Source organism: Dendropsophus ebraccatus, chromosome 5 (assembly GCF_027789765.1).
Source record: "Dendropsophus ebraccatus isolate aDenEbr1 chromosome 5, aDenEbr1.pat, whole genome shotgun sequence".
Taxonomy (NCBI): domain Eukaryota; kingdom Metazoa; phylum Chordata; class Amphibia; order Anura; family Hylidae; genus Dendropsophus; species Dendropsophus ebraccatus.
The window spans coordinates 124,609,350-124,630,763 of record NC_091458.1 but is presented as its reverse complement, the minus strand read 5'-3'; positions in this window follow the sequence as shown (position 1 = coordinate 124,630,763).

The following is a 21,414-nucleotide window of genomic DNA, read 5'->3' as shown; positions in this document are numbered from 1 at the left end:
TTAATTCATTATGATTCTGAAAATATTTGCTTTCTTCATTATATTTGGAAATATTGCATGTTTTATGCCTCTAGGATGGCTTTACGTGTGTTTTTGTAGAAAAAAAAACTACCTTTTTTGTTGCATTTTTAACGGGTCCTTTTTGAATTTTTATGTTAGGTACTATAACATTGATAGTAAATTATAAATCACACTACATAAAAAGTGTGTATGTTGCATAAAAAAAACAACATTGGCATGGTAAACTGTGTAAAGAAGACTGGGAAGAAGCCCTTATAATACTACAGCAGAGGTGTTGTTTGCTTTAAAGAGTCTATCTTCCACTTCTATGCTAGTTAATCAAAATAATGCAGTAGTAAATGTCAAAATTGGTCTTGCTGAGTGTAACATTGCCACACGACAGTGTCCTCTTCTCAATAAAAACATAATGTAACTGCGAATTCTGACTGCATGTGAGTAACATCTGCAACCTCTTGACATGAACTTTTCCTGCAGTTAGAAAAACCTGAAAAGAATTTCCCTGGGAGAAAATTGAGACCGTGAAGGTCATGACTCTGGAGACTCTAAATAATCTACAGTGGAAGGTTTAGGAGATATCTTCTGTGTAGAATCAAACCGCATAGTCAGCAACCTAATCATGTCCAAGTAAATAGTGGCTAGACAATACAATGAGACAACTAAAACAATTAAAAAACTTTTTATATATGTTATACATTTTAGATTATTCTATTAAGGTATATTTTGTCATAGATGGTGTTCATCTGAAGAATATAAAGAAAAGAAAATAGCTGACAACATGCAGCATAAAGCAGGGAAAATAGTATGTTCAATTGAGTGTTGTGCGGGCACAGTTTATACTGCCAGCATCCAGAGAGTCAGACATGACTAGTAGAGCCCAGAGCAGCATGGGCCCCTTTTTTTATGACGTAATGGGGGGTGTAGTTATGCGACATCTGGAGAGCCAAAGATAAAGAAAAAAATTATTTAGGTTTAGAGGGCACTGTATATTAGAGGCAAGGTGGCAAAGATCATTATGGTGCATTGTGGCACATATCATTAGGGGCATGGCAGCACAGTACATTGAGGACATGGTGGTGGGGGTTATTAATGGATTGGTTGCACAGATCCTAAAGGGCATGGTGGCACAATGTTTATAAGGGGTATGGTGGTGCAGTTGATTAAGGGCAATGGCACAGTTTATTAGGGTATGGTGAGACAGTATCATGGAGGGGCAGTGGCATTATTAAATTAATTATGGGGGCACAGTGGGACAAAGAAATGGGCCACAATTAACCTTTGGAGGACACAGACAGTTTTGGCGTTTATGACACGGCCAAATTTTACAAATATGACAAGTGTCACTTTAAGCATCAATAACTTTGGAATGCTTTTACCAATCCTTGTGAATCCAAGATTGTTTTTTTTTTTTTTTTTCGTGTGATATTCTTCTTTATGTTAGTGGTAAAGTTGGGTTTATAGCTTTAGAATTTTTCTTGTGAAAAACTCCAAAATGTTGTGGAAAAAAAAAATAGCATTTCTCTACATTTGAAAGTTTTTAGGGATGTTAGAGGCTGTAAATGTTTAGTAGCAACTTTATAATTTTTCATGAAAATTTCAAAACCAGTTCAGTTTTGGAGTATATTCTAGAGGCCTGTATAATAGAAACCCCCATAATATACCCCATTTAGAAATCTTCACTCTTTCAAGTATTCACATTGACATTCATACAGTTTTTAACCCTTTGGGCATTTCACAGGAGTAACTGCAAAGTAAGAGTGAAAAGCAAAAATTAGCATTTTTTGCAGAGATCTCAGTGTAATCCTATGTATTTTTTACTACATCAATTACTGTTACCGATCCACCAATGCTGGCAATTGTCGGTGCTGTACCCCCTTTGGGTGTACTGTGGCAGTTACATTAAACAGATAACTATCAGCTGTCAGTTTAGTTGCAGCTCCCGGTCACTAATTGTGTAAACAGTGAACATCTGAAGCAGGTCAGTTATAGTACTTCCTCGTGCTGAAACTAACATTCTACAAGGACGTATTATAACTGACTGACCCTTTTATCCCTGCCATGTCCAATACTGCCTATCTCATCCTCCCCCTTTTTTTTTTTTTTTTTTTTACTTCCTGTAAAAATATTGTTTCCGTATACCCAGCAGCCAATCACTGGCTTCTGGGTCTCGTGCCATCTACTGGTATAGGACTGGATCCAGTCCTGGGAAGCTGGGAGAAGTTTCCCAGGACTGGATCCAGCTTTTACAGGCACCTGCGGGGGAGCAGCACAGAGGCTGCTGGCTGACAAACCGACGGCCAATCCTAGCTGAGCCCTTTGCTTTGCTAGTACTGTAAATGTGCTCATCCCTAGTTTTCATATACAGTGGTGCCTTGGATTACGAGTATAATTTGTTCCGGAACTGTGCTTGTAATCCAAATCCACTCTTAAACCAAAGCAAAATTTCCCATAAAGAATAATTGAAATGCAGACAATTGGTTGACCACCCCAAAAATAATGATTTTTTTTAATTCTGCATAAAATGTAAAACAAATGATACAAACATTTAGAAAGCTTAATATGTGATATTATAAGCTACTTTACAGTATAGTAACCAGCATGTGGTGTATAATGTATAGTAAGTGCATAAACCTGGAAAAACAGCAGCAGTTACTAGTAGATACAGGATGGAGCTGCAGATCCCCATTATGCAGTAGAATAGTACAACCGGATAGAATAGAGAAGCAGGGCTGCTGTCAGAGGTCTGTGTGGTCACATGACAGCGATGGGGGAGGGGTGTGTTCAGCATGGACCAATCAGGAAGTGAGAATCATGGAGCTGTGCAGGAGGACAGTAACAGAAACTTTTCTATATAGCATGTGAAATGCTGAGTGTAAGTGCAGGCACATTATAGCAGCAGTGTGTACAGCTGAGTGTAAGTGCAGGCACATTATAGCAGGAATGGAGAGGATGGAAAACACAAGGGCTGACAGAGACTGCAGGAAGGAATGGGCAAGGTATAGGGGGAGCACAGTATAGCAGCACTCTGAGGAGAGAGGGGTTACAGCTATGAATAGATTACCTCCACAGTCCTGTCCCCTGATGCAAGCCGCAGCCTAAAGTGGATCTGCTATGATTTGGAAGGTGGGGGAGACTTCCTGGGTCAGCGTACAGTGCTGTAGACCTTGCTATGCAGACCATGCCCCTTCCCCACTCCCCTTCCACCCAGTACAGGGAGTTTGTAAACCAAAGCAAAGCTCTTAAACCAAGTTCCAATTTTGAAAAACTGTGAGCTCTTCTTGCAAAACGCTCTTAATCCAAGTTACTCTTAAACCAAGGAACCACTGTATTACATTGTTTTGATTTTTGATGTCCTAATAAAGGTGTGTGTACATAAGGGATGGGTTGCTGTTTGTGTCCCGCATGCATGACAATATGCAAAACATCCTATTGTCTTGTTTCCACATCTTGTAACTTTAGTTTTTAATAAAAAAAAGGGGGGTTGGGGAAAGCTTAGTAACTGTCTTAGAGTTTATGAGAATTTCTTGCTAATGTTGTATTACTAATAATGCTTAGGAAATTGTATCACCTAGTGTTAAACTTGACAGCTAAGTTATAGTGACTCATCTAAGATGAGCAAGCATTAAGATTTCTGTGTTACTAGATGTAAAAAGGAGTTAAAGGGAATGTATCATCAAATGACTTATTGTTTGAATCAAGTTTTTTTGTTTAACATCATTTTAAAAAATGTTCTGGAGGAGTATATAACATAATTCTTATGTCTCACAGTTTTCTGGCCACTAAACCTTATAATAATCTGACACTGCCAATCCTTTAGATAAAGCATTTACAGGGGAAATCTGGCCACAATGAAAATAATCAGCTGCAGTCAGGGGGTCTGTGGAAACATAATAAAGAATCTATACTTACCCATCCCTGTGCCCCCACAGTGATACATCACAAGCCCTCTTGTGAAGGGAAGGACTCACTCAGCCAGTCTGTGACTAGTGGTGTTCCACCCCAGTCAATTAATGGCTGAGCAGGGATTCCTAAGCCCGGAACGGGTTGGGGAGTGGTAATGTAGTGCTGTTGGGGCACAGGGAAAGGTAGCCGCACTTTACATTGTCTGCTCTGTCAGTCTTGTGTGGCTGCAGAAAATTGACTTGAAAGTTTTCGGTGTGGCCGCAAGGAATCCCGGCCGGAGTGTTCACAGAAGTTCATAGAAGTAAATGCAATGTATTTATTCAATTAATAATCTGCAATCAGCAATCTGCAACAACGGCCATTATTAATTAAATAAATACGTTGTGTGTACATAGCTTAAAAATGCACACATAATAACATTAAAAACAGCGCTGTTTTTTTTCTATTGATTTCAATGGGAAACAAAACTGCATGTACTGTACTGAATAAAACACCTCAACAATGTGCATTTTTAAATCAGTGCGGTTTATTAAAAATGTATGGTTCAAGGAGGCGCTACTATTAAAGTCCATAGGAGAAGTTAAATGCATGTTGAGGAACAAATCCAAACTTCAAAAATGCATTTTTTTTTTCACATGTGAACATACTGTACTGTACATACTGTACCCTTCCCAACATCCACAATTTTAGGCATGCTCTAAAGCCTCTTCAGGCAGGCATATAATATTTCCTTCAATGGCTTTCCCTTGCGCCCTCTCACCTTTCAGTTAGCATTGTTCTTCTAAGCTCCATGCACTCTGTATCTGCACACACAGATTGGCTCATCCATATATTCATATATGATGGATGGACCATTATACAGATAAAGCACTTTCTAAATTAAAAACAAATATGATAATGAGATCTTTTAGTGCATGCTAAGATATTAATAAGAAGCCCTGCTGCTGACATAGGTCCTGGCCATCTAAAATCCTGTGAATGTGGAGTATGAGCCTCAGAGCACCGCAATCGGGTTCATGTATTATGATAGTGATAGATTCCCTTTAAGACCTTTATTATCTACTTGTAACTAAACATTTCCAGAATACATAGTTAAGATCAATTTACTAAAATTAATATTCCTCATAAAATCATGTTTGAGACATAACCTTAATATTTTTCAACAACAATAATTTCTCATAAAAAAAAAACTAAATGGATCGAAAACTTAAAGTATACTTGTAGTTAGAAATTTTAAAATCAAAATCAATAGTACTTGTGAAATAAAGCAGGTTTACAATATACATTCATTCATTTTTTTTTTTCCTGTTATCATGCTGTAAAACAAAGCTATACTTACTTGTATCCAGGTCCAGGCTCCTGAAGGCAGCTTTTTAGTCTTGTACTGGTTGAAAAAAAGAGACTGAACTCTGAACACAATTCAGTACAGAGAGTCACGGCTCAATGTGCCAATCCCTGTGTGTGCGCAGATGACCTGGGAAACGCGGGACTTTCTGTGTTTAGTCTCTTTAAAAAAAAGAAGTTAGAACACAGGAAGTGTTGTGTTTTTCATGATAACTAAAAAAAAATTAAATTATTTAAATTGCAAACTTGCTTTATTTCACATCTGCTGTTGATTTATGTTTTAAGTGATAACAGCAGAGACACTTTAAACTTCAGCTGCTAAAATATTCTGACAATATCCATTAAGGTTGCCCAGGTACTAGTCACACAAAAAAAAAAAAAAAAAAAAACAAGAAGTAAACAACTTAATAAATACTAAGTTACTTTGCAGAATAATCATATCTACCTGTAGTCAGTTTGGCTCATGCATATTGTTGTTTTATGGATCCATTGCTTTGAATGCACAACATGCATTGATAGGACAATACTGAGTCTTATATTATTCCTAATGGAATCCTTTATGGATCCCATCCTTTATTTAATCACTACTCTTAGGTAACTCTGTTATCCAAGATGACTATACATGGGACAAAATATTGCTGAGGACATATAGAAACATAAACTGATTCTCCAAATGTATCACAGTCACACAATAATTACAATGTTGGAAAATAATTACAAATTAAAAGGGGTATTCTTAGTTTTTATAAAAATCTGCTCAGTATCGTGGAAAACGTTAAAAAAAACACAGCGCTTCTTGTATTTGGGGTCGGCCTATGCATTGCTTGCTCAGCCAATCAGTGGTTGCAGTGGTGTCCCTGGTTGGTTGAGTGGACAATGCAAAGCCTTGGACGGGCTTCAGGAGAGTGGCGGCAGGTGGGAGCAGGGAAGGTATATATGTCTCTGCAGATTTTTGTAGCTTGGAATACCCTTTTATACAAAGCTTGCTATAAACAGTTTCTATTTAGTTTTACTTTGTACTACTACTACTACTACTACTACTACTACTACTACTAATAATAATAATAATAATTTATTGTTTTCACCATATCTGAATAGGCCACACATTTTGGGATAAGCACACCGGCATTTTCTGGTACATAAATATGTCTTTTGTAACGGTGTAAATAAATACATTAGGAATATTGTATTTTGCTAAAGATTTAATATTTATTTGTGCCCCTGTGCCCCAGGCACTGAATGTGAATACAATCTTAATTAGTAAATGCCGATCCCCAGGTACTGTTGTGATTGCCAGCCTGCTACAAAACGTGTTACTCTAATAGGGAGAAGTATCAATAAGGGGATCTTTATAATGGAGGAACTAAATAAACATTGTGCAGTGAACTGCCATCTAATTTCCCTATATTATATCAGAGTATACTGTGTCTAGTAATGACTATGTGCCATAGCGAAACAGCATATGGCTGCTATGGGTTCCTTGGGGGCTGGGGGTGGTGGGGGCACAACCAAAGTTGCTCCCATCCCCATTGCTATTAGGAGCCATAGACTTTAACAGGACTCCTCCAACCACCAGACGAACTGCTTTGTTAGCAAACTGCATGGCAGAAATTTCTCGACCACGCTGATCTTCTTTTGCTTGTTTATGTCCTTGCTAACAGAAGTTTTAGTTTTTGTCTGTGCCGTGGTAATTTCTAGCACTAGGTGGGAGGTGCAGCTGCTTGAGGCCCATAGACCTGCAGGCTATAGTGTGGGTCTATATAGTGGTGGTAATGATAGTCATGGTGTGGCAGTATGTTTTAGAGTGTAAGAAAAAAATCAGACAGCGGTTGGCACTACCACATCACTCATGTTGGAGCCATGGTGAAAGCAGGGAGTGAAGATATAGTTTAGGTGTGCTCACTCTACGCAGAGGCAAAAATAGATGCAAAATCAAAATAAAGAGAACTTGGGAAGAGGGCACTCACCATTAAAACAGGAGTCTTTATTTCATATTCTTTAAAACTTTTGTGCAGCAAGGAGCAGGAATGATTGTCAAAGCGTTACAGCTGTTTCACACGACAGTCGTACTTCTACGGACGACCCTCTATGTTGTGTGAAACAGCTGTAACACTTTGACAATCATCCCGATGCTCCTTGCTACACAAATGTTTTAAATAATATGAAACAAAGACTCTTGTTTTAACGGTTAGTGCCTCTTCCCAAGTTATCTTTATTATGATTTAGAGTGTGCTGTACCTTCTTCTTTGTTTCTGTAGGGTTTTACCCTGCTCTTGCACAAACATTACTTGTCAGCAGCTATGCTTAGATATTGCAGCTTTGTACCAATGAGACACAGATGGAAAGCCTTTATAAATGTATATTATAATAAATATTAGGGGGCCCATTGTATATTATAATGAATCACAGTAGGGCCTGTGTTTATTATAATGAATATTAGGGATCACAGTATTTTTAATAAATCCTTCTAGGGTGTGTGGTGTGTATTATAATAAATTTAAGGTGGTACGGTGTGTATTATAATGAATTTCAGGGACATAGTGTGTATTATAATAAAAATAATTGACATACATTGATTTAATTCTGTAGAATTATCATTAATAATGTCACCATTATTTAAATGGGTGGGGTTAGGATTTACCCCATTGGCCAAATTGTCTAGAACTGCCCTGCAAATTATATAGGTCCATGTTAAGTTTTTGCTATATTTGGTTTAAGGCAACTCAGCAGTCAAAATTATGGATACATTTGCTGGTTGTCAGTGCCGGTCATATTGACAGTAATTGTCTCCTACTGCCATGAGGATTAATGTTTGTTTGTCTACAATGTCCTGTTGATGTTCACATTGAACCGTTTGATGGATGGTTTGCATGGCTGCGATGTGTTTGTCTACGTCTTGTCATCAGTTTTATTGATATTGTTACTGCTCTGCTACCTACATCTTGTCCTCTCTCATGTGGGATGTAGCATTTGTACTGAAAGTTTCTCAGGTGTATCACACAGTTTTTCCAATGGAGTTTTCTGGTTGTGCTGTTGTTAGATGTTTCCTTTAGTCTCTGTGACTGTGGTCATTTGCTTTGCTTCTGACATGTCATATGAGTTTGTTTTTTTGCGTGACTAGTTGGTACTACGCCCTTCACTATATCCTGGGGTATCTGAGTACTGGGGGCCATTGCTAGGACCCAAGAAGGGATACTGCTAGAGGTGAAGCCTGGATCTAACAAATACGTAGTCTTATAATACAAACATGGAGTTTGGTAACTGGCCCAAGGGTCATGAAGTGAAATGTGGAGGGGGAAATCAAAAAATATGTCTTTGGTGGTACTGGCCACCATAAGGAGAAGACCTTTGCTGTAGGACTCTCTCTGTATATACACACACACACATCTCTAGCATTGAGGCGGTAAACTAAATTAAATGCAGGAGCCTATATATTAAGGCTATGTTGTAATACAATGGCAATTGTTTCTAGTGTCAAACAACGGCCGTTGTATTATGTGTTCCTCGGACGATAATGCATCATCGGCCGTAGGAACATATTTCCACCCATACAAGTCTGCTGGCTGTATGGACGTGAATGAAAATCAATTAACCATTGACTTCTATTCACACTATGGCCAGCAGAACAGCCACACAGTGTATGAACTTTCTGTTTCCTACAGCCATTGTTCGTATAAAATAGGCATGGTCATTATTTAGTGCGGTTGCACTGAACAGCGGTCGTAGTTGAAATCAAGGAATCTGGCCACTATGTCCGTAGGTTTCCGAATTAATTACAGTGTGTGAACATGGCCTTATAACGATTGGTGCACTTGCATATTTAGTATGTTCTACAAGGATATTCTCAGTAGGAGTAGGACCACACTGTTTTTGCAGTCTGTTTAACATATATGTTTAAGGGGGGGAGATGCAATTGTGTGAATCACTTTGAATACGTTTTTCCATTGACTTCCCATATGAAAAAAAAAGCCAAAAAAGGATTTTTTTTTTTTTTTTAAATTATACTTAAAACTGTGATTGACCACATTTTTGTATACGTTAAAAGTAACCATATAAAAATGGATCTGTTAAACAGACAGCAAAATCACTGTGTGAACCCAGCCTGAGCATTTGGGACTCCATATAGAATCTTCTGTCTTGTTCATACTGTAATTTTATCTGTTGTTGTAGTGTTCATTAGAAAGATTATCCATAGAACTGACTGAAAGGAGACTTTCTGGGGAAGACTGAAGTGAAATGGATAACAAGATCCTGTCTGTTATTGATGTGTGACTTTGTTCAAGTGACTTTTACATGAGGCCGCTTCTAGTTAGAGATAATTTGTTTCAGACAAACAACACTTCAAGTATTTTAAAGTATATTGCCATCTAGTTCTTGTAGACAACTGCATCAAAGTATGTAAAACTCTTCATTTCTTAGTGAAAACCTGTCTTTTATTGATTTATTTTTTAATCTGTTATAGATTGTTACTGCTACAGAAAATAATTCTAATAATAATAATATAATGTATTTACATTGCTTTATAATATAATATTTTATGGTCATATTCATAGCTCTAATGGGAACTGTGTCTTAAATTTTAAAGGAGAAGTCATAGCAAGAACATTTTTTTAAACTTGCCGGCAAGGGAATGGTTGAAAAAAATAACGTGCACTTACCTCCCTGGTGCCTGCACTTTGCTGTTCCGGTCCCTAGACGCTTCCTGGTGGAGGGATGGGACTCGGGATGTGATGTCCCAGGCCCATTCTGCCAGTCAGCGGCTGTAATGGTGTTCCACCTCTGCTGCTCATTGGTTGAGTGGGCCTGATAGATTACGTCTAGTTTCCCGTCTCTACTCCAGGAAGAGGCTAGGGACCAAGGACCAGAGTGGCGAAAGTGGCACCAGAGCAGGAGAGATAAATGCACATTATTTTTTTCACCCATCCAGTCCCTGGCAGGTTTGAAAAAAGATATCCCTGCCCAGACTTCCCCTTTAAAGAAATGTTTGCTGGTTTGGACCAGTATGTCAAGTTATTACCTTTACCTCTACTCATGATAGGGAAGTTGTCAAGGGTATTTGGCAGACAGTTTTGCCCTTTATTTGCAGTTGGAAGAAAAAAGTTCAGGGAACAGCAGTGATTTCACTGCACACCATAATTAAAATACGGCAGGTCATTCTCTTCTTTTTTTGGACTTTTTTGGATTATTTTTCATGAATGTATCAAATGTCATACAAAATGGCCCCCTTAGATTATGTTCATACAGGGTCAAAATGACGGCCATTTTTATTGGAATTTTATTATGTGAATAACAGCCATTGGTATAAAAAAAAGTCCGTCCTGGGAAGCTGGGAGAGGTTTCCCAGGACTGGATCCATCTTTTCCCAGCACCTGGGGAGGAGCAGCAAGAAGTGGGGCGGACTTCAAAGCCCTCAGCCTGATGAGCTGAATCCCGATAGGAATTAAGCACTTTGCTTCATTCCTACCGTAAATTCGCTCATCTCTACAATAAAGTAAAAAATATTAGACCTGGCCAAAAAGTGTGTTGCGATTTTACCTGATTAAGTTCAGTTGGTTTTAGTAAACCTGTGAGCAGCACCTGTTATACCTGCGTGATGTGTGTGGCAGAATCTAAACTCAGTGCCTGTTGGGCAGCAGATCCACCAGCTACATGTGCTCCAGAGCAGATGAATGGAAAAGCAAATGGAACTTCATTGCGAGTGTGAACTTAACCTTATTAAATAACATGGGCCACTGGGATAAATCTAATGCATTTGAAGACTGTCCATTTAAATTTGCACAATTAAGAATATGGCTATGTTTCCATGACAGGATTTTATCAAGAAAAAAGGCGTCAGTCTATTAATTATGACGACCACAAATAATAGACATGATGGGGGGGATTTATCAAACATGGTCTAAAGTGAAACTGGCTCAGTTGCCCCTAGCAACCAATCAGATTCCACTTTTCATTTTCCAAAGAGTCTGTGAGGAATGAAAGGTGGAATCTGATTGGTTGCTAGGGGCAACTGAGCCAATTTCACTTTACACCATGTTTAACAAATCTCCCCCGATAATAATTTGCGACAGTCATTATTAATAGACACCTTTTTACATGCACCCTTACTCACTCACATACACATGCATACATACAGTACATACACACACACACACACACACACACACACACACACACACACACATACATACATGCACACATGCACTGTCACTCACACATACTAAACGATGGCCATTCCTGTAGTGGAAACATAGCCATAGACAGAAAATAGCAACCTTGTCCATCTAGTCTGCCCTTATATTATATTCTTTCTACAGCATTTTAGGATGGATACAAATTTATTCCAGGCATGTTTACATTAACTGTAGAGTTACCAACCACATATGCTAAAGGTATTTTCCATACATCTACTTCTCTTTCAGTAAAATAATATTTGCTGACATAGTTTCTAATCTTCCCTCTAAACTTAAGGTCCTATTACACCAAGCGATTATCAGCCATATTCGAGCACTGATAATCACTTGGTGTAATAGCTACTGTTAACAATGTTGGCTGATCCTTGTTGGCTGATTCTTTTAACATGTTCAACAAATTTTTAAACAATAACGACGCTATGTCCTATGGGCTCCCTCCTGCAGTTCCTTGTGGCCCCACGCTCTTAACCGCTCACAGTTGGTGCGTGTAATAGTGCCGGCAGCGAGCAGGGAATGAGGTGCAAGCGAGCTCTGACCTGCTGATCGACCCAGGTTGGCGCTCGCTTGCTCTGGCTGATCAGCCCCCTGTAATAGGGGCTTTAGTCTCTTAGAGACCCACAACAGCAAAATAGGATAGATGTAGTCTCTCAGTGCCACAAGAGGACTGGAATGAGTTGACAGTCACTTCAATGCCACCTGACTTTAGCATAAGCCCATGACAAAATGAAGTCCCCTCACATAACACATCATGTACGTAGGTTTCACATATGACTGATTTATACACCATAAAAAGGGGTAAAGTATGGCCATAATTTTGAGGTCAAAGAATGGCCGTATTTTCAATGTAATAATGCACTTCATTGAAGTAAATGGAATATTGTCTGGTAGTGTTTATGCCATAAAAAACAACTGGTGTAATTAATTACGACCGTCCAATAAATAGTGTTTGGAGAGAAATATCACCAGCACTACTCCTAGCATGTGATCGGGTTGTGTGGCTGGGTGTATAGTGGACTAATGTTGATTAGAGACTGGGGTGCTCCTTATGAATGCACTTAAACATTGTTATACAGTTCTATATGGAGAAGAAAAGCCAAGGGCACTCACGCATCGGTTGTGAAGATTCTTTATTTCATAGTGCAATAAAATCACCAAATTGCACACTGATCGGAGCAGACGCCATCCTATGTTATAGCGTGGTCATGATGCCCATTTCGCGCGCATGCGCGCTTCGACGGGTGAGTGCCCTTGGCTTTTCTTCTCCATATGGAAACGTCCAATAAATAAACATTAGAGATGAGCAAACCGGGTTCGGGTTTGAGTCGATCCGAACCCGAACGTTCGGTATTTGATTCGCTGGGGCTGCTGAACTTGAATAAAGCTCCAAGGTTGTCTGGAAAACATGGATACAGCCAATGACTATATCCATGTTTTCCACATAGCCTTAGGGCTTTATCCAACTTCAGCAGCCACCGCTAATCAAATGCCGAAAGTTTGGGTTCGGATCAACTCGAGCATGCTCGAGGTTCGCTCATCTCTAATTAACATGCTAATTTTTTACAACCTGCTTTTGCCAAATACGTTCGTTTTTTTTTCATCCGTTCCCACATTGTTTTGTTTCCAGTTAAAATGACGCTCGTTCTCAGCCTTTATTTTACTATATGTAAATGCAGAAGCTTCCACTTACTGCTTCCCTGAGTTGTTCTATTACCCTGACATAGTAATCATATATTTTATAGACAGGTATATAAAGAAGTATTATAAATGTCATCTATTGATTGACACCTGAACTCATCAATAAAAATATGCTCCCAATATGTGCCACGCTTAACTGGCACCTGATAACTAAGCAGTAACTCAGTTAATGCACAGTACATTTGACATTTTCAAATTAAAATAAATCCATGCAGCAGATGCCCAGCCAGTTGGAAATCGCTGTAAATTTGCCTGTGCAGGAATCTGCAGCCAAGTGCTACAGGAAGCATAATGTGATTCTAATGAATAGCACATTTGGAATTCTACAAACAGAGATGTTTATTTATTTATTTATTTTTTGTAAAAAGGATGTGAATATTTAGATGATTGATTTTTACAATATTATTAATAATAATACATTTTTATAATTTTGCCACTAAGGGTTTAGGTTCATGATAGTATGAGTTTTATTTAATCTTTTAAAGGGACTCTATACCCACAATCTGTTGCCCCCCAAACCGCTTGTACCTTTGGATAGCTTGGATAGCAGGCGATGCAGTTATTGTCCTAAAAAACTACTTTTAAACTTGCAGCCCTGTGTCAAATTGGTGTGGTCTAGAGTGTCTATGCTCCAGGCTTGCACCGCCTCTCCAAATGCCAAAACTGCCAAATCTATGAGAATGTCCGTAATCTTTGTGGATCCATTAAAAATATGGATGAAATGTTCATAATGTCCGCAAGTCTGTAAAAAAATACGGATGAGAAGTCATTTTAAACCATTCCTACCTATTCCCACCCTCCCCTTTTTTGTCGATCCGCAAAAAGTATGGATTACCCATGCAATACGGATACATTACAGATGGATTTTTTGCCGATTGCGGATAATTGCAGACATCATATATGGCCTTGAAAACTACTGAACAGGTGAATGTAGCCAAAGTCTTTCACAGAACAGTTAGTGGCACAGTGTATTATGACGCGTAACGAACAGCCGAAGTAAGAAATGAAAAGACAATGTATACTGAGGAACCTTTGTACTTCTTCACTCTCGCCCTCTCTAGTTAGTTTCTTTCTTTCTGAAGCTCAAAGGTAGAAGGGTCTGGTATGCATCTCCTTCTGGTATCTATATTTAATTCAGCATCAAGTGTAAAGGACACTTGTTGCTTGCCTCCTTAGTTCTACAATGACCATCTGTGTAGATACTACTATTGGGCACTTGTACAATACAATTTTATTCTCCTTTCTTTTTGTGGCAGTTTGTGTCACAGTAGCTCTTCTGATTTGAAGCACCTTGAGCATGAATGACCCTGTCCTTCCTTGGGTGACTTTTGGGAGGTACTGACCTTTGTATATGGGAAACTCCTTAGTAGACTTGTTGTTGACCAAGTTGTCCGATAATTGCAATTTGGCCCTAATCACTGAAGTCCTTACTGTTCATTTGTTGCCTAATATTTCCCCCAAATTCTAAGGCTATGTTGTCACAATGTCTTTTTAGGCTAAAAAAGGTCCATTGTTAGATAATGACGACCATTAATAATGATCATGATGATTATTTACAGCCGTCATTATAAAATAACAGTTTTTTTGAGTACAGAAAGAGGCTTTTTTGATTAATAAAACCTTTTAAAGAGTTTCTTAAAATCGCTTGGACTATTGATTTCTGCAAAAAAATGTAAATGACAATTACACTTTAAGGCTATGTTCACACTACGTATATGTCCGGCCACATATTTTTTGCGGCCGGACATATACGTGTAAAACTCCGGCCGGGGATTTACGTAAGTTGCGGCCGGCTACGTACGGTCCGTGAACTTACGCCTGTAGTCTACTTACGCTTCCCGAGCGCCGTACGGAGCGATCTGACAGAGGTCGTTTACTTGGAAATCTTCGGCTAGCCCCGGACACCTCACAGAACCTTTTGGATCGACAAATCAAAGTGCTAAAATGAAGAAATTACCACTATGTACAGGACATGTTACGCTACGGCCGTAAGTTACAGCATTTCCGTCCTTAAACAATGGTCTGGTTAATTTTTTACGCCGCCGCATACGAACCTGGCGTAAGTTCTTACGTAGTGAGAACTGTGCAGCCGTAGATCGTATACTTTCCATTGTACAAAAACTACGTAAATCTCCGGCCACTTATTCACGGAACGCGCTACGGCCGGAAACTTACGTAGTGTGAACATAGCCTTAGGCTATGTTCACACTACGTAAGTTTCGTAATAATCATGGGTGTTGTAACAACGTAGTGCTGCCTTCTAAGGAATCCCGTCCAGAGTGTATACACATAGCCTACACTCCGCCCGGGATCCCTAGCAGCGCGAAAGAAACTGACTAACAAAATGTCAGTTTTCTGTGGCCACTATTCACTGAAAACCTGTCAGTGCACACAATGGAGCGTCCGATTTCAGGCGCACACTCCATTGTGTGCAGCGGGTAATTCAGATGCAGGCGCACACGGAATTCAGCCGGGATGATCTTCTCTGACACAGGCTAGGTCACAGAACGGCCGGTGTCTCACTCTGTGAGAACATGCCCTATGACAAAAATGCATCAGATTTATAAAATCTCAAATTCCTTTAATAAAATGAAAGCTGAGCTGTGACTGGTTGCTATCTGTCTGATGCAAAATCTGGCAAATTTATTATAGACCAAATCATTATCCACACCAAAATCCCCACAGTTGCTTTCTGCATATTTGCAGTTGGAATGTTTTGTTGGCTTTTTGGTATATATGCCTTAAACAAATGTGTACACATTTGATGCTACATTCAGTCATGAAACTGCATTCACACTTTAATCAAAGACTATTTCTTTGATACTAGTTGTGTTCTCCATATTTTCCCGTTGTAGAAAAATTTTCGGCAGGTGTTTATTAACACAAATTAAGCAATCAGTTGCTGTATGTTCTAACATCAGGACAGAAATGCATAAACCCTAAAGTCACTTCTGATTGCTTGGCAGATCCAATTAAACACCTGCTCAGGCCTCTTTCAGCAAATCATTAAAATAATTACAACCAGAAAAAGAATTTAAAAGCCCACATTTTTATTATTTTTCTGATCCCTTACATCTTTGTTCATACTGTGAATGCCAATGAGCATAACATTATTCACATATATGCTGTGTAATAAAATCTCTTTAATGTGATTTCGATTTTGGCAAAAGAATTGCTCAATTTGTTTGAGGAATGTTTCATGAAGACAGAATGTATTAAACATTGCAGGTCCCAATGTTATGTCAGCACCTCCCCTCCCCCTCTATATAAGGAGGTTCGGTACTGAAGGTGGTCAGTCGGCTGTGTGTGGAGGAGAGAGCAGGTTGGCAGCAGGCAGTTACAGTAGAGCAGGGAGAGACTAACAGAGGGATATAGGGATGGAGAGAAGAGGAATGGTGAAAATTGGATGATTGACATGCTTTAACAAATTCGTCCTTTTGTAATAGTCCAAGTATTGTAGCAGCTATAGTTTTGGCTGTTTTGATGAAGTTCCTTAACCCCTTCACGTCAGCAATCTGTATATATACGTTCCTATTGCACATGCCCCGTGCAGTAGGAATGTATATATACGTTCCTGACTTCAGGGGGCTTTGTGATGAGAGCGGGATCGCTGCAGGGATAGCGATCCCGCTCTCATCTGAGTGAAGCACCGGAGGTAATGAGAATCAGCTGCGATCCCGCAGCTGACCCCCATTAACCCCTTAGTGACCGCCGAAACGGCGGTCACTATTGGGCCGGTGCCGCCGCTGTATTTCATCTCCCCCCACCGTGAATCCACGGTGGGGGGAGATGAAATGAGTAAAATCAGACCCCAAATCAGCCCCCCTAGTAACCTGATCACTAACCCCCCCTCCCCGCGGTGGCCATCAGATCCAAGATGGCCGCCGCCATCACTGTGAACGGACTAATGTCTGTTCACAGTGATTTAAAGTAAAAATAAATCAAAGTCCCATGCTCTCCGCCACCGGAGGTAGCGGAGAGCATGGGGCAGTGATCTGGGACCCCCCTGTGGGGTCCCGGTACAAGTGATCAGCGGTATATACTATATACCGCTGATCGCTTGTGCCATGTGCTCCCCAGCACTTTTTATCCCCTGTCACCATGAATGATTGGTGACAGGGGATAAAAAGTGATGTGCCCCCACCCCCTGTCACCCCCTCTACCCCATATACTCACCTGATCCTGGAGCTCCTTCCTCCTCGACGTCCTGGCTGGTTATGAAGTGCGCATGCGCTCCACAACCAGCCAGCTCTGAAAATTTAAAGTGACAAAGACCACTTTGGTCTCTTTCACTAAACTATTATTACTGTGATAGAAAATATCACAGTAATCATAGTAATATAGTGAAAATGAATGTATAAAGTACAAAAAGTGACAAACATACAAAAAAATAAAACACACTTTTTATTATAGTAATAATTGCAGTTTGCTCCCAAATTACCCCTAACCCCCCCAGATTACCCGTAACCACCGCAGGTTGCCCGTAACCACCTCCAGATTACCCAGAACCACCCCAGACTTTCCGTAACCCCCACATTACCTGTAATCTAATTTTTTATTTTATTTTAGTAACTGCGCTATTCTAATAACTATTACTAGCTGCGGTTTTGTTCCAGCAAATTGGCGCTCCTTCCCTTCTGAGCCCTGCTGTGTGCCCATACAGTGGTTTATGCCCACATAGGGGGTACCGTTGTACTCACCTGCGTTACAGATTTTGGGGTACATTTTTTCTCCTGTTCCTTGTGAAATTTAGAAATTTCAAACTAAACCAACATATTATTGGAAAAATTCAAGTTTTTCATTTTTACTGGCCAATTTTGAATACTTTCCTCTAATACCTGTGGGGCCAAAATGCTCATCCTACCCCAAGATGAATTCTTTGAGGGGTGTACTTTCCGAAATGGGGTGACTTTTGGGGGGGTTCTATTCTGTAGACATTACAGGGGCGCTGCAAACGCACCTGGTGCTCAGAAACTTCTTCAGAAAAATATGCACGGAAAATGCTAATTGGCGCTCCTTCCCTTCTGAGCCAAGCTGTGTGCCCATACAATGGTTTATGCCTACATATGGGGTACCGTTCTACTCAGTAGAACCTGCGTTACAAATTTTAGTGTGAATTTTCTTTCCTGTTCCTCGTGAAATTGAGAAATTTCCAACTAAAGGAACATATTATTGGAAAAATTCGAGTTTTTCATTTTTACTGTCTACTTTTGAATACTTTCCTCTAATACCTGTGGGGTCAAAATGCTCACCACACCCCAAAATGAATTCTTTGAGGGGTGCACTTTCCAAAATGGGGTGACTTATGGCGAGATTTTACTCTGCTGGCACTACAGGGGCACTGCAAACGCACCTGGCGCTCAGAAACTTCTTCAGCAAAATCTGCATTGAAAAGGCTAATTGGCGCTCCTTCCCTTCTGAGCCCTGCTGTGTGCCCATACAGTGGTTTATACCGACATATGAGATACCTTTTTACTCAGGAGAACCTGCGGTACAAATTTTGGGGTACTTTTTTTCTCTTGTTCCTCGTGAAATTGAGAAATTTCAAACTAAACGAACATATTATTGGAAAAATTAGAGTTTTTCATTTTTACTGTCTAATTTTGAATACTTTCCTCTAACACCTGTGGGGTCAAAATGCTCATCCTACCCCAAGATGAATTCTTTGAGGGGTGTACTTTCCAAAATGAGGTGACTTATGCAGTTTTTTCTCTCTGCTGACACTACAGGGGCTCTGCAAATGCACCTGGCGCTCGGAAACTTCTTCAGCAAAATCTGCAATGGAAAAGCTAATTGGCGCTCCCTTCCTTCTGAGCCCCGCTGTGTGCCCATAAATGGTTTACGCCCCCATATGGGGTGCCATTGTACTCAAGAGAACCTGCGTTACAAATTTTGGGGTGCTTTATCTCTCATGTTCCTTTTGAAAATGAGAAACTTTAATCTAAACGTATATATTATTGGAAAATTTTCATTTTTCATTTTTCTACGGCCTAATGGTGAATACTTTCCTCCAGCCCCTGTAGGGTTAAAATGCCCATTATACCCCTATATTAATTCTTTAAGGTGTGTAGTTTCCAAAATGGGGTCACTTATGGGGGTTTCTAGTATACAAACCTCCTAAATCAACTTAAAAAAAGAACTGGTCCCTAAAAAATCAGTTTTGGAAACTTTCACGAAAATGTGGTAATTTGCTGATACATTTCTAAGCCCCGTAACACCCTAAAAAAGTAAAATATGTTTATGAAATGAAGCCAGAATAAAGAGGACATATTGGTAATGTGACTTAGTAACTAATGTAATACGACTTATTTTTAGAAGCAGAGAATTTAAAAGTTCATAAAATGCTAATTTTTTTAATTTTTCATGATATTTTGATGTTTTTCACAAAAAAACACACAAAGTAGTGACCAAATTTTGCCACTAATATAAAGTGCCATATGTGACAAAAAAACAATCTCAGAATCGCTAGCATATGTTAAAGCATCACTGAGCTATAAGCGCATAAAGTGAGACAGGTCAGATTTTGTAAAATTAGCCTGGTCTTTTAGGTGCAAATAAGCTTGGTCTTGAAGGGGTTAAGATTCAGTTGCAAATATTAACGATTTTGACCCAAATTCGCGAAGCTTGCAAAAAAATTTCAGCCTGCTTGTGCATCTCTAATAATACTATCAAGAACATTTTGGTGCGCTCTATATCTGAATAAAGTCAACATGGTGAAAGCTAAAAAAAATTAAAAATGAGACCAGTTAAAAGTTACCCTAGTGTGCTTTATACATGGGAAAGTGTTGCACATTCCTTAAAATAATAAAAACTTTGATGTCAGAGAGACATATCAAAAGTTTTTACCAGTCAGAGTCAGAGTGTTCAGATTTCATCTAATCCGTAGTGGAAAGATATCCACCTGCTATGCGCTCTTCTCCCTCCTCCCTCCTCCTGAGACCTAGATAGCCCCAAAGACTGGAATTTGGAGTCCATCTAGGTTACTTCTCCCAGCTCGTTCTCACGATTGCTCACGGTCCCAACACTGCAACGGATGTATCAAAATGTTTGACATGTCCCTTTGATATTTCAAAATTGGGCCACCAAAAATAGCCAGAGAAAAATTAGCATTTTCTTTCTTTTGTGACCTTCTAGTCATAAATTATCTTTACATTACTATTCCTAAAACATAAATACAATGCCGAGTCCATACTTAGGAACAGATGTTGGGATGTACAAAGAATTGAGTCAGTCACATATATGCCCCTTATAATTTTGAGCATGTCCTTTAAAAATTATTGGACTCAGAAAGAAAAGTTTGTGTTCCGTATAGGAATCAGACATCAGTCTTAACATTTAAGGATCAGATTCACTGACCTTGGTGGAAAGACAAGTATTTGGCAGACCTGACAACTTCTAAATTATGGTAATCAGTTAGATCCACAATTTGCTGAGCTGCTTCTTCTACATCATGTCACCATACCTTGAAAGCAGCAAGGGTGGCTAGATAATCATTTTTCTCTGAAGCCACACTTTAAGGCAGGTAAGCACAAGGGTTTAGCAAATCTTGTTCTTTGTTGTTAAAATGCCTTCTACAAAAGTCTTAAAGGGGTTGTTCACTTTTTTTCTTTCAAATCAACAGGTGCCACAAAGTGCAAGAGATTTGTAATTTACTTCTATAAAAAAAAACTTAAGTCTTCAGTACTTATTAGCTGCCGTATATCCTTCAGAAAGTGGTGTATTATTTCCAGTCTGACACAGTGCTCTCTGCTACCACCTCTGTCCATGTCAGGAACTGTCCAGAGCAGTAGCAAATACAAATACAAAACCTCTCCTGCTCTCCAGACTGGAAAAAAATAACACTTCCTGCTAATAAGTACAGGAAGAAAAAGCACCAGTTGATTTGAAAAACAAAAAAACAAAAACTATTTGGTGAACTACTCCTTTAAAGCTTCATGCTATTTTTAGACAGTAAAAAATTGTGTCTGTGGAGTCAAAAAAGGTCCTGCTATTTGTGTATTGTTCTAGTTTAGGTTACTAATTGACCTTGGGTGTGTCTTAATTGAAAAGTCCTATTACTTTAAAGGGGTTATCCAGCGCTACAAAAACATGGCCACTTTCCCCCTACTGTTGTCTCTTGATTGGGTGGGTTTTGAAACACATTCCATTGAAGTAAATGGAGCTTAATTGCAAACCGCACCTGAACTGGAGAGAACAGTAGGGGGAAAAGTGGCCATGTTTTTGTAGTCTGGATAACCCCTTTAATAGTAAAAACAGAGAAAGA